This window comes from Macaca nemestrina, chromosome X (genome assembly GCF_043159975.1).
Source record: "Macaca nemestrina isolate mMacNem1 chromosome X, mMacNem.hap1, whole genome shotgun sequence".
Lineage (NCBI taxonomy): Eukaryota > Metazoa > Chordata > Mammalia > Primates > Cercopithecidae > Macaca > Macaca nemestrina.
In genome coordinates, this window is record NC_092145.1 from 14,321,100 (window position 1) to 14,333,533 (window position 12,434).

A 12,434-nucleotide genomic window follows, 5' to 3' on the forward strand; every position below is an offset into this window, starting at 1 on the left:
ATACAACATAGCTTAGATTTCATTTATCTGGTTTGTTTTCTATCGCCCTTCATTCATTTTCTGTTGCTTATAATGTAATACTTAAAACTGGGTAATTTATAAAGAAAAGGAATTTATTTCTTACAGTTATGGAGGCTTGGAAGTCCAGGTTGAGGGGGCACATCTGGTGGGAGCCTTCTTGCTAGTGTGTTCTCTTTGACGAGTCCTGAGATGACCAAGGGCATTACATGGCAAGAAGACTTAGTATGCTAACATGCTATACTCAGGTCTCTCTTCCTCTTATAAAGCTACCAGTTCCCCTCCCATGATAACCCATTCATCCATTAACACATTAATCCATGAATGGATTAATCAATTCATGAGGCCAGAAGTCTCATAATCCAATCATATTAAAGAGGCCACCTCTTACCACCTCTCAATACTGTCACACTGGGGATAAAGTTTCTTTTTTATGTATTTATTTATTTTATTGGGAATAAAGTTTCAACATGGATTTATGGAGGTGACATTCAAACCACAGCACACCACCATGAGAATTTAAGCTTTTTGAAAGTAAAAACTGTTATTTTTTTCTTATTTTCTTTTACTGTTGTATTGCCAGGGCATAGAATAGTGCTTCACATAAAGAAGGCAATCAAAAGATTTTTGTTAACTAAATACTATTGAATGAACTAATAAAAGACAAGAAAAAAATTCCAAAGTTTTGCAGTGTTTTGTTTTTGGAAAACACATCAGTCTACATTAAACAAAGCAATTGAGTATTTTATGATCATAAATATAGGAAATAATATTATTGAGTTAAAAAACTGAGAATGAGAATAAAATTAGGAAAACTGGCAACATTTTTTTAACCATAATGCAAAATATTTATTATAAAGAAGCTGAGGTTATCCATCATACTTTCTGATTCGCCAAGATTGTGAAAAGAGATTCACTTGTTCTGGTAAAAAAAGAAAAAAAAATCCTTAAAAAAAATAACTCTGCTGAAAAATAATTTCTAGAGTGCAGTTGTGTACGTTAACATACCCTTGAGGCACTTACTTGACTGCTGGCCAATTGGATTTCAGGAGGCTTGCTTGAAGTCCAGCATGTCTTTATCCTGGCTTTGGCATAAGATAAAAAACAAGAGCTTTAGTCAGGAAAAGCTGACTAAGCTATCCACTTCCTAACTATGCAAACTTGAAAGACTGACACTTTCTTATTTATTAAATGGGCCATACTACCTATCCGTGAGAGTTTTGAAAACTAAAGTATCATTTTAAAATCTATGGCCAGGCACGGGGGCTCACGCCTGTAATCCCAGCACTTTGGGAGGCCGAGGCAAGTGGATCACGAGGTCAAGAGATCGAGACCATCCTGGTCAACATGGTGAAATCCTGTCTCTACTAAAAATACAAAAATTAGCTGGCCATGGTGGTGGCAACTGTAGTCCCAGCTACTGGGGAGGCTGTGGCAGGAGAATCACTTGAACCCGGCAGACGGAGGTTGCAGTGAGCTGAGATCGCGCCACTGCACTCCAGCCTGGGTGGCACAGTGCAAAAAAATAAAAATATATAAATAAAATAAAATAAATAAAAATACATAAATCTCGGTCCTAGTTGAGACTGTCTCAAAAAACAAACAAACAAACAAACAAAATCTAAAGCTAGTAGGTGTTCATTAAATGACAGCCATTATGATTAGTTTTACATGATTATTTTATTGCTCACGATTATACGCATGACTGGTTTGGGAGTATGCAGTATTATTCCCTTAATGGATTTGCATCTGTTATAATTAAGAAACATCATTTATCTAGCTACCAACACATACAAGTTATTTCATGAATAAGGCCTGTTACCACTGTGGGGGAGGGCAGTTTTAAGTTTAAGTCACAGGGTGACAACTTGAACAAAGTAATTAGCTTTGTGTCTAAGGATGTGGTATAAGAATTTCAAAAGGACAATTCTGTCTTGCTAAAATTTTTGATAATTAGTCTATTGACAGATTGGCAAAGTTAGTTAGTGATGTGAGTTTCCCACTTTGCATTTCAATTGAAATGCAGTTTAATTTAAACGTCATCCAAAATAAATTTTTTTTTTTTTTGTGAGACGGAGTCTTGCTCTGTTGCTCAGGTTGGAGTACAGTGGTGCGATCTTGGCTCACCGCAACCTCTGCCTCCCTGGCTCAAGCGATTCTCCTGCCTCAGCCTCCCGAGTAGCTGGATTACAGGCGCCCACCACTATGCCCAGCTAATTTTTGTATTTTTAGTAGAGACTGGGTTTCATCGTGTGGGCCAGGCTGGTCTCCAACTCAAGTGATCTGCCCGACCTGGCTTCCCAACAAAATAAATTCTTAAAAAGAGAACGATTTGCAATCATCCTATTTTGGCATATTATAATTACATCTTTCATATTACTCCTTCATTTCAATCTTCTTTCAAGTAGAAAAGTATAATTTATAAGTTTTCTGTATTTTAAATGAAGACACAGTAATCACAAAGGGGGAAAAAAGTTGAATCAAGGAATTAGCCAAGTTACACCCCAAATAAAACTTACTTTTAGTTTGTCAGACTACTGTCTTACTGCTCCCTTCACAGTAGCTCTCAGAGCAATAGGGTAAATGGAAAATAGTGTGCCATCAAAGAGTGTGGGGTCCTGCTTAGAGTCTTTTAACACATGAGATATAGTGCCATCAAATGCCACAATCCTGCAGAAAAAGTCAATACAATCTGTTCCTGAAACATGCATCTTTTACAATCAAAACCAAAGAAGGTATACGTGGTAAACAACCTAATGCTAATGTGGCAAAATGAAGATTTGGGGACAAACACCAGAATTAGCTGTCTTCAGTACTGGTCAGCAGGTTATTTTTATCCTAATTCAAAAAATGTAATTCATTTAACATTGACTGAGCTTGTCATGTACCAGGCAATATGTTAAGTAGGTGCATACGGAGGATTTACATAGGACAGAGTTGGGCAGGGCTTGACCCCGGTTATCAAGAGACTTTCAGTCTATTAAAAGATATAAGCCTTATGTCTTAGTTAACCACTAAACATATCTGGCATATTCCAAGTTGTGTGTTACACATTTATTCATAAATTAACAAATCAGATTTTCAAAACAACACCAAGGAGTGGTTACGGCCCACATTTTGTCGATGAGAAGACTGAGGACCCTGTAGCTAAAGTTTCATTCCACAGGTAACAGATCTAGTAAATGACAAAGCTGGAGTGCGCATCCTGACTTTCACATTCTAAGTCCAAAAGCTATTTCTACTTTACCACACTTTCCTCCTTATATTTCATGTGTGAAATGCTATAGGAGAGTGACAACGCAATCTAAGAGTTTAAGTAAGCCAATATTTAATCAGAAGTTTTGGCCATCCTTCCTGGGAGAATTGTTTCAACTAGAACTTGTTGGGTAGGCATAATTTCGATAAATAGATGTGAGATGGAACAGAGGGGAGAAAATGGGCCTGTCATCTTGGGAATATCAAAAATAACAGCTGACTTTCAAGAGCAGAGACCTGTAAGGATGATGCCACCATTAACCATAATGGGAAACTCAACCAAGATAAGGCATGAAGCAGTTGGTATTTATCAGGACTGCATCTATTTAAAAGACTGAATAATTCAAAATCCTGTATTATCACATTTGTGCTAGAGCCTACAGTATGGAGCTGGGAAAGAGATGAATAAATAGAACTTGCCTTTTACCTATTAATTGTGTGTATTTCATTTAACTTTCAAAAGTAGTGCATACTTACTGTTTTTGAAAAAACAAACACTACAAGATTAAAAAGTTTCAAAAAATTACATTCCTCAACTCCATGTCTACAGTGCAAATGTAATCAAATAGCCTAGTATGCACTCCTGCACTTCATTCTCCACCTCTTACAGACACATGTCAAAATACATACATATACATATGTAAATATTTAAAATCAACTGCATTGAGTTATACTTTATGTACAATAGAATGGAACTATTTAAGTGTTCATTTTGTCATTTTAACAAGTTTTTACACCCACGCATTCACGCTGACAATCAAGATACAGAATATTTCCTTTACATTAAAAATATTTTTGTGCCCCTTTGCAATAAATCCTCACTGTTTTCAGCCATATCATTGATCTATTTTTTCCAATAGATTAGTTTTACTTCTTGTAGAATCTCATAAATAGGACTATACTACCTGTATACTTTTCTCCTCTGGCTTCTTTTACTTAGCATAATGTGTTTGATATCCATCTATATGCTGTATATATCAGTAGTTAGTTCCTTTGAATTCCTGAGTTGTACTCTATTGTATGAATATACTCTGATGATCCATTATCAGTTGATGGGCATTTGAGTTTATTCTAGATCATTAGCTATTACAAGTGAAATTCCTTTGGACACACATGTGTATGTCTAGATGTTGCTGTATATTTTCATTTATGTTGGTGAGCCATAAAGTATGTTTAATTTAAAATGCCAAACTTTTCTTAAAGCTGTTGTAAATTTTTACTTTCTCACCAGTAATTTATGAGCATTCTGGTTTGCTGCACATCCTCACCAATACTTGTAATTTTCTATCATTTGCTATTTAGCAACCCTACTAGGTGTGACATAGTATCTCATTGCGAGTATAATGTGTATTTCCTTGATGATTAAAGACCGAGAATTACTTCATGTGTGCCTTGGCCATCTGCATATCTTCTTTTGTGAAGTCACAAGTCTTTTCTCAGATAAGTGTATGGTGAATATTTTCTCCTAATGTACCATTTCATTTTGTTAATAGTGTCTTCTGAAAAGCAGGAACTTTTAATATTGATAAATCTGGTTTAACATTTTTCTTTTCTTGTATAGTTCACAATGCTGGTGTCCCACATTAGAAATCTTTGCCCTTTACAATGTCATAAGCATTTATATTTCCTTCTAGGTCTATTTTTGGACCATCCATTGTCTTCCACTAATTTCTCTATCCTTACGTTAATACCATGCTGTCCTGATTATTTTAGCTTTATATTAAATCTTGAAATCATGCTGTACATGTCCTGAAGCTTTTCTTTTTTTCAGAATAATTTTGAATCATTAAGTTCTTTTTATTTCCATATAAATTTTTATCTCTGTTTAAAAAATTTCTATTTTAAAAAAAGAACCTGCTGACATCTTAATAGAGATTGTATTGATCAATTTTAGGAAAACTTACATATTAACAATATTGAGTTTTCCAATCCATGAACACAGTATAGCTATCCATTTATTTAGTATTTGTAAGTTTATTTCAGCAGTGTTTTATAATTTTACATGTACAGGTCTTATAAGTACATTTTAGTATATTTACCCATATCTATTTTATACTGTTATAGATGGCATTTAAAAATTTTTATTTTCTAATTCTGCATGCCTAGGATACAGGAATACATCTAATCTTGTACATGGTGGCCTTTTGTCCTGTAATGTTGGTAAATTTATTTACCAGTTCTAGTAATTTTTTTAAAGATAATTTAGGATAATCAATCAATCTATCTATCTATCTATCTATCTAGAGATGTATTCTGTGAATACCATTTAATTGTTCCTTTCAAAGCTGTATATATCTTATTTTTTTTCTCTTAACAAGAAAGAATTCAGCGCTAAATCATGAGTATGATGTTAGTTTGTCAGTTGTAGTAGTTTTTTCACAGATGCAATTCATCTGGCTGAGAAAGTTTACTTTTCTTCCCAGTTTTCTGAGAATTTTTATCATAAATATATGGTGAATTTTCTCACAAGCTTTTGCGGCATTTATTGAGATTTTTTTCTTCCTTCATTGGTTAATAAAGTACAAATTTTGTTTTTCAAATGATAAATCAATCTTACATTACTGAGATAAAAAACATTTTGACAAGATGGATTATTCAGTTTGCAGATATTTTGAAGGACTTTTGTATTTGTGCTCCTGAGGGAAGTTGTATTGTGATTTTCTTATCTAGTTATGTTTCTTTCTGGATTGTGTATCATGGTATATTAGTTTCCTATTCCTGCTTTAAAAAATTACCACAAAGTCAATGGCTTAAAACAACAAAATTATATTATTTTACAGTTCTGGAAGTCCAAAATCCAAAATATGCCTTATAGGGCTAAAAGTAAGGTATCTTAAGGACTACACTCCTCTGGAGGCTTTAGGGGGGAAGCCTTTTATGGGAGAAAGCTTTTTACAGCTTCTAGAGATTGTCTACGATTTTTAGCTTGTGGTCTTCTTCCAGCAATTACATCACTCTGATCTCTGCTTCAGTTATTACATCTCTTCTGACTCTCCTGCTTCCCTTTTCCCTTTAAAATAACCCTTATGATTACATTGAGGCCATAATCCAGGATAAATATTCCATTATAAGATTCTTAACTAGTCACATCAGAAAAATTATTTTGATGTGTAAGGTAACATATTCAAAGGTTCTGGAGGTTAGAGCTTGGACATCTTTGTGGAAGAAGTAAGTATTATTCTTCATACTGATTGATCAATCATCACACTGATTGATGCTAGCTGACATGGTTTGGCTGTGTCCTCACCTAAATCTCATCCTGAGGGCAGGAACCTGGTGGGAAGTAATTGGATCATGGGGGGCAGGTATTTCCTGTGCTCTTCTTGTGATAGTGAATAAGTCTCACGAGATCTCTAATGGTTTTTTTTTGTTTTTGTTTTGACAGAGTCTCACTCTGTCGCTCAGGCTGGAGTGCAGTGGCGTAATCTCGGCTCACTGCAACTTCTACCTTCCGGGTTCAAGCAATTCTCCTGCCTCAGCCTGCCCAGTAGCTGGAATTACAGGCACCCATCACCATGCCTGGCTAATTTTTGTATTTTTAGTAGAGACGGGGTTTCACCATGTTGGCCAGGCTGGTCTCAAACTCCTGACTTCAGGTCATCCACCTGCCTTGGCCTCCCAAAGAGCTGGGATTACAGTCACGAGCCATAGCGCCCGGCCTTGCTGATAGTTTTATAAGGTGGAGTTTCCCTGTACAAGCTCTCTCTTTGCCTGTTGCCATTCACATAAGATGTGACTTGCTCCTCCTTGCCTCCTGCCATGATTGTGAGGCCTCTCCAGCCATGTGGAACTGTAAGTCCATTAAACCCCTTTCTTTTGTAAATTGCCCAGTCTTGGGTATGTGATTTTTTTTGAGACTAAGTCTTGCTCTGAGGCCCAGGACGATGTTGGCTCACTGCAACCTCAGCCTCCCAGGATCAAGGGATTCTCCTGTCTCAGCCTCCCAGGTGGATGAGATTACAGGTGTGCACCACCACACCCAGCTAATTTTTTGTATTTTAGTAGAGATGGGGTTTCACCATGTTGGCCAGGCTGGTCTCGAACTCCTGACCTTAAGTGATCCACCTGCCTTGGCCTCCCAAAGTGCTGGGATTACAGGTGTAAGTCACACACCCAGCCCAGGTATGTCTTTATTAGCTGTATGAAAATGAACTAATACAGTAAATTAGTACCAGTAGAGTGAGGCACTGCTGAAAAGATACCCAAAAATGTGGAAGCTACTTTTGAACTGGGTAACAGGCAGAGGTTGGAACAGTTTGGAGGGCTCAGAAGTAGACAGGAAAATGTGGGAAAGTTTGGAACTTCCTAGAGACTTGGTGAATGGCTTTGCCCAAAATGCTGACAGCGATATGGATAATAAAGTCCAGACTGAGGTGGTCTCAGGTGGAGATGAGGAACTTGTTAGGAACTGGAGCAAAGGTGACTCTTGTTATATTTTAGCAAAGAGACTGGCAGCATTTTGTCCCTGCCCTAGAGATTTGTAGAACTCTAAACTTGAGGGAGATGATTTAGGGTATCTGGCAGAAGAAATTTCTATGCAGCAAAGCATTCAAGAGGTGACTTGGGTGCTGTTAAAGGCATTCAGTTTTATAAGGGAAGCAGAGCGTGAAACTTTGGAAAATTTGCAGCCTGACAATGGGATAGAAAATAAAATCCCAGCTAGGCGCAGTGGCTCACACCTGAAATCCCAGCACTTTGGGAGGCCAAGGCAGGCAGATCACAAGGTCAGGCATTTGAGACCAGCCTGGCCAACATAGTGAAACCCCATCTCTACTAAAAATACGAAAAATTAGCTAGGTGTGGTGGCACATGCCTGTAGTCCCAGTCACTCGGGAGGCTGAGGCAGGAGAATCACTTGAACCTGGGAGGTGGAGATTGCAGTGAGCCGAGACTGTACCATTGCACTCCAGCCTGGGTGACAGAGTAAGACTCCATCTCAGAAAAAAAAAAAAAAGATAGAAACAAAAGAAAAGAAAATTCCATTTTCTTAGGAGAAATTCAAGGCAGTTGTAGAAATTTGCATAAATAACAAAGAGGCGAATGTTAACCCCTAAGACAATGGGGAAAATGTCTCCAGGGCATGTCAGAGGTCTTCACAGCGGTCACTCTCATCATAGGCCTGGAGGCCTAGGAGGAAAACCTGGTTTTATGGGCTGGGCCCAGGATCTTCCTGGTGTATGCAGCCTAGGGATTTGGTGTCCTGTGTCCCAGCTGCTCCAGCCGTGGCTGAAAGGGGCCAACACAGACCTCAGGCTGTGGCTTCAGAGGGTGCAAGCCCCAAGCCTTGGCAGTTTCCACATGGTGTTGAGCCTGCGGGTGCACAGAAGTTAAGAACTGAGGTTTGGAAACCTCTGCCGAGATATCAGAAGATAGTATGGAAATGCTTGGATGCCTGGGCAGAAGTTTGCTGGAGGGGCAGGGCCCTCATGGAGAACCTCTTCTAGGGCAGTGCAGAAGGGAAATGTGGGGTCACAATCCTTACACAGGGTCTCTACTGAAGCACCACCTAGTGGAGCTGGGGAAAGAAGGCCACTGTCCTCCAGACCCCAGAATGGTAGATCCTCTGACTGCTTGCACCTTATACCTGGAAAAACAGCAGACACTCAACACCAGTCCATGAAAGCAGCCAGGAGGGAGGCTGTACCCTGCAAAGACACAGGGGTGAAGCTGCCCAAGACCATGGGAACCCACCTCTTATATCAGTGTGACCTGGATGTGAGACATGCAGTCAAAGGAGGTAATTCTGGAATTTTAAAATTTGACTGTCCCGCTGGATTTCAGACTTGCATGGTGCCTGTAGCCCCTTAGTTTTGGCTAATGTCTCCAATTTGGAATGGCTGTATCTACTCGATGCCTGTGCCCCCATTGTATCTAGGAAATAACTAAGTTCCTTTTGATTTTACAGGCTTATAGGCAGAAAGGACTTGCCTTGTCTCAGATGAAACTTTGAACTTTGGACTGTGGACTTTTGAGTTAATGCTGACATGAGTTAAGACTTTGGGGGACTGTTTGGAAGGCATGATTGGTTTTGAAATGTGAGGATGTGAGATTTGAGAGGGTCCAGGGACAGAATGATATGGTTTGGCTGTGTCCCCACACAAATCTCATGTTTAATTCTTATGTGATGTTGGAGGGACCTGGTGGGAGATAATTGAATCACAGGGACAGGTCGTTCCCATGCTGTTCTCATGATAGTGAGTAAGTCTCATGAGATCTGATGGTTTCATAAGGGGGAGTTGCCCTGTACAAGCTCTCTCCTTGCCTGCCACCATCCACATAAGATGTGACTCTCTCCTCCTTGCCTTCTGCCATAATTGTGAGACCTCCCTAGCCACATGTAACTGTAAGTCCATTAAACCTCTTTCTTTTGGAAATTGCCCACTCTTGGGTATGTCTTTATTAGCAGTGGGAAAATGACTAATACACCAGCCTTATAAAATAAAATTGGAAATGCTTTCCCAAACCTTTTTTCTTTTTCGGTTTTAAGAGACAACATCTCAGTATATCTCCAAGGTTGCTCTTGAACTCCTGGGCTCAAGCAATCCTCCTGCCTCAGCCCCCGAGTTGCTAGGACTATAGGCATATGTCACTACCCCTGGTTCCCTGACCTTTAGTTTCTGAAATAATTCATATATGATTTTCGCATGAGTCGCATTTTAAAATTTGATAAGACCACCAGTAAAGTTATATTGACGTGGAGTTTTCTTTGTGGCAAGGGGATTCATTTGGAACTCAATTACTTTCATGTGAATATGGATCCTCAGAGTTCATATTTTGGATTATAGTTGTTTGCAAAGTTGTATCTTTCAAAGCAGTTGTCCATTTCATCTATGTTACAAATGTATTGTCATAATCTTGTTTGGAATGTGTATAAATATTTTAATGACTACAGGATATATAGTCACATTCTCCTTTGCACTCCTTATATTTGTAATTTGTGTCTTCTATCTTATTCTCCTGATCATTGAAAAAAAATTCTTCTAAACTTACACAATGTAATCATGATTTCCAGCCCCTTTACTTTGTGTAGCTCTAAAACTTGTGTAGTACATATCATTTTCCTTCAATCTGAAGAACCTCCTTTAACATTTCTGATGTTTCAGGACTGCTGCTATAAAATTATCTCTGCTTTTGATTTGTGTTTCTGAAAATGTCTATATTTTAACTCCAAAATTTTTTTTATTTGATACAGAAATCTACGTTGATAGCTGGATTTGCTTAATGCTTTACAAATTCCGTTAAAGTGTCTTCTGGCATTATAATTTGTGACAAGAAGTCTGTAATAATTCTTTTTATTCCTCTACATGTAACACATCTTTTTTTGTTCTGTTTTTAACTTCATTTGCCATCTCCTATTTTAGACATTTTACTATGATACATTTGGTTTGGTTTTCTTTGTGTGTATTCTCCTGTGTTTTATTGAACTCCTTGGTTCTATGAATTTAGTTTGTAACCACATTTACGAAATGTCCATTATGTCCATGTATGTATATACTTTAGATGGAGTCTCACTCTGCTGCCCAAGCTGGAGTGCAGTGGTGCGATCTCGGCTCACTGCAACCTCCGCCTCCTGGGTTCAAGCGATTCTCCTGCCTCAGCCTTTCGAGTTGCAGGGACTACAGGTGTGTGCCACCATGCCTGACTAATTTTTTGTACTTTTAGTAGAGATGGGGTTTCATCATGTTAGCCAGGATGGTCTCAATCTCCTGACCTTGTGATCCATCCACCTTGGCCTCCCAAAGTGCTGGGATTACAGGTGTGAGCCAACACGCCCATCCTCCAAAAATTTTTCTAATCTTATCTCCCTCTCTTTTCATTCTGGGTCTCTTAATATACATATACAGAATCATGTAATATTATTCTCCTGGTCACTAGTGCTTTTGTTAATTTTTTTTTTTTTTTTTTTTTTTTTTTTTTGTGAGATGGAGTCTCACTCTATCGCCAGGCTGGATTGCAGTAGAGTGATCTCGGCTCACTGCAACCTCTGCCTCCTGGGTTCAAGCAATTCTCCTGCGTCAGCCTCCCGAGTAGCTGAGACTACAGGCATGAACCACCACACCCAGCTAATTTTTGTACTTTTAGTAGAGACACGGTTTCACCATGTTGGCCAGGATGGTCTCGATCTCTTGACTTCGTGATCTGCCCACCTCAGCCTCACCAAGTGCTGGGATTACAGGTGTGAGCCACCATGTCCAGCCTGTTAATATTTAATAAACATTTCAGAATAGTTTTAGATTTACTGCAAAGACATGAATATAGTACAGTAACTTCCCATATAAGAAAATCTCATACCTCGTTTTTTTATTGTTAACATCTTACACTAGTATAGTGCATTTCTCAATACTAATAGCCAATATTCATATAATATTATTAACTAAAGTCCTTGTATTACTCAGTATTCCTTAGGTTTTACCTGTTGCTGCTTTCTGATCCCATGCAAGACACCATATTACATTTAGTCCTCAAGTCTCCTTAGGCTCTTTTTGGCTGTGACAGTTTCTCAGATTGTCCTTACTTTTTATGACCTTGACAGCTATGAGAGGCACTAGAGTGAGCTGTTTTATAGAGTATCTTTCAATGGGGATATGTCTGGTGATACTCTTATCATCAGACTAAGATTACGAGTTTTGGGGCAGAATCTCACAGAGGTAAACTACTTTTCTTGTCATATTATATCAGGGTTACGTGATATCGCATGACAAATTGCCTTAATCACGTTATCAAACTAGCATATGGCAGGTTTCTCCACTGTAAAGGTACTCCTTGTTTTCCATACATTGCTTTTTCATAGCAAATCATTAAGTGAAGCCAACACTAAAAACAGACGGGGATTAAACACCACTTCTTGGATTAGGGGGTATTAACATAAAATATTTGAAATTCTTCTATATGGATTTGTCTATTCTCCATTATTTGTTTTTTTTTCCCAATAATTAAGTTATATCACTATAAAATCCCAGATATTTATTGTAAACTTTGGGGTAAAATTTAACATTACCTCATTAATTTTCTTCCTCAAATTATTTCATCTTTGACCACTGTATGCTCTTTCAGTTGGCTCCTGTGTCCTTTTGATATGCTCTCACCTTTCTGTTTTTAAAATTTCTTTACCTTCTGGTACCACAAGATGCTTCAGGCAAATCTTATGTACTTCCTGCCCT

At 38.2% G+C, this 12,434-nt stretch overlaps 1 long non-coding RNA gene across 2 annotated transcripts in view; it reads right to left on the minus strand.

The window, feature by feature from the left end:
• Positions 1-12,434, minus strand: part of LOC105499807 (uncharacterized) — a 124,117-nt gene that overhangs the window by 55,790 nt on the left and 55,893 nt on the right. For both annotated transcript variants that reach the window (XR_011618122.1, XR_011618121.1), the window contains exons 3-4: positions 1,042-1,103; positions 125-205 (exon numbers count right to left, since the gene is read on the minus strand). This is a non-coding gene — a long non-coding RNA (uncharacterized lncRNA). The remainder of the gene's footprint in view (positions 1-124; positions 206-1,041; positions 1,104-12,434) is intronic.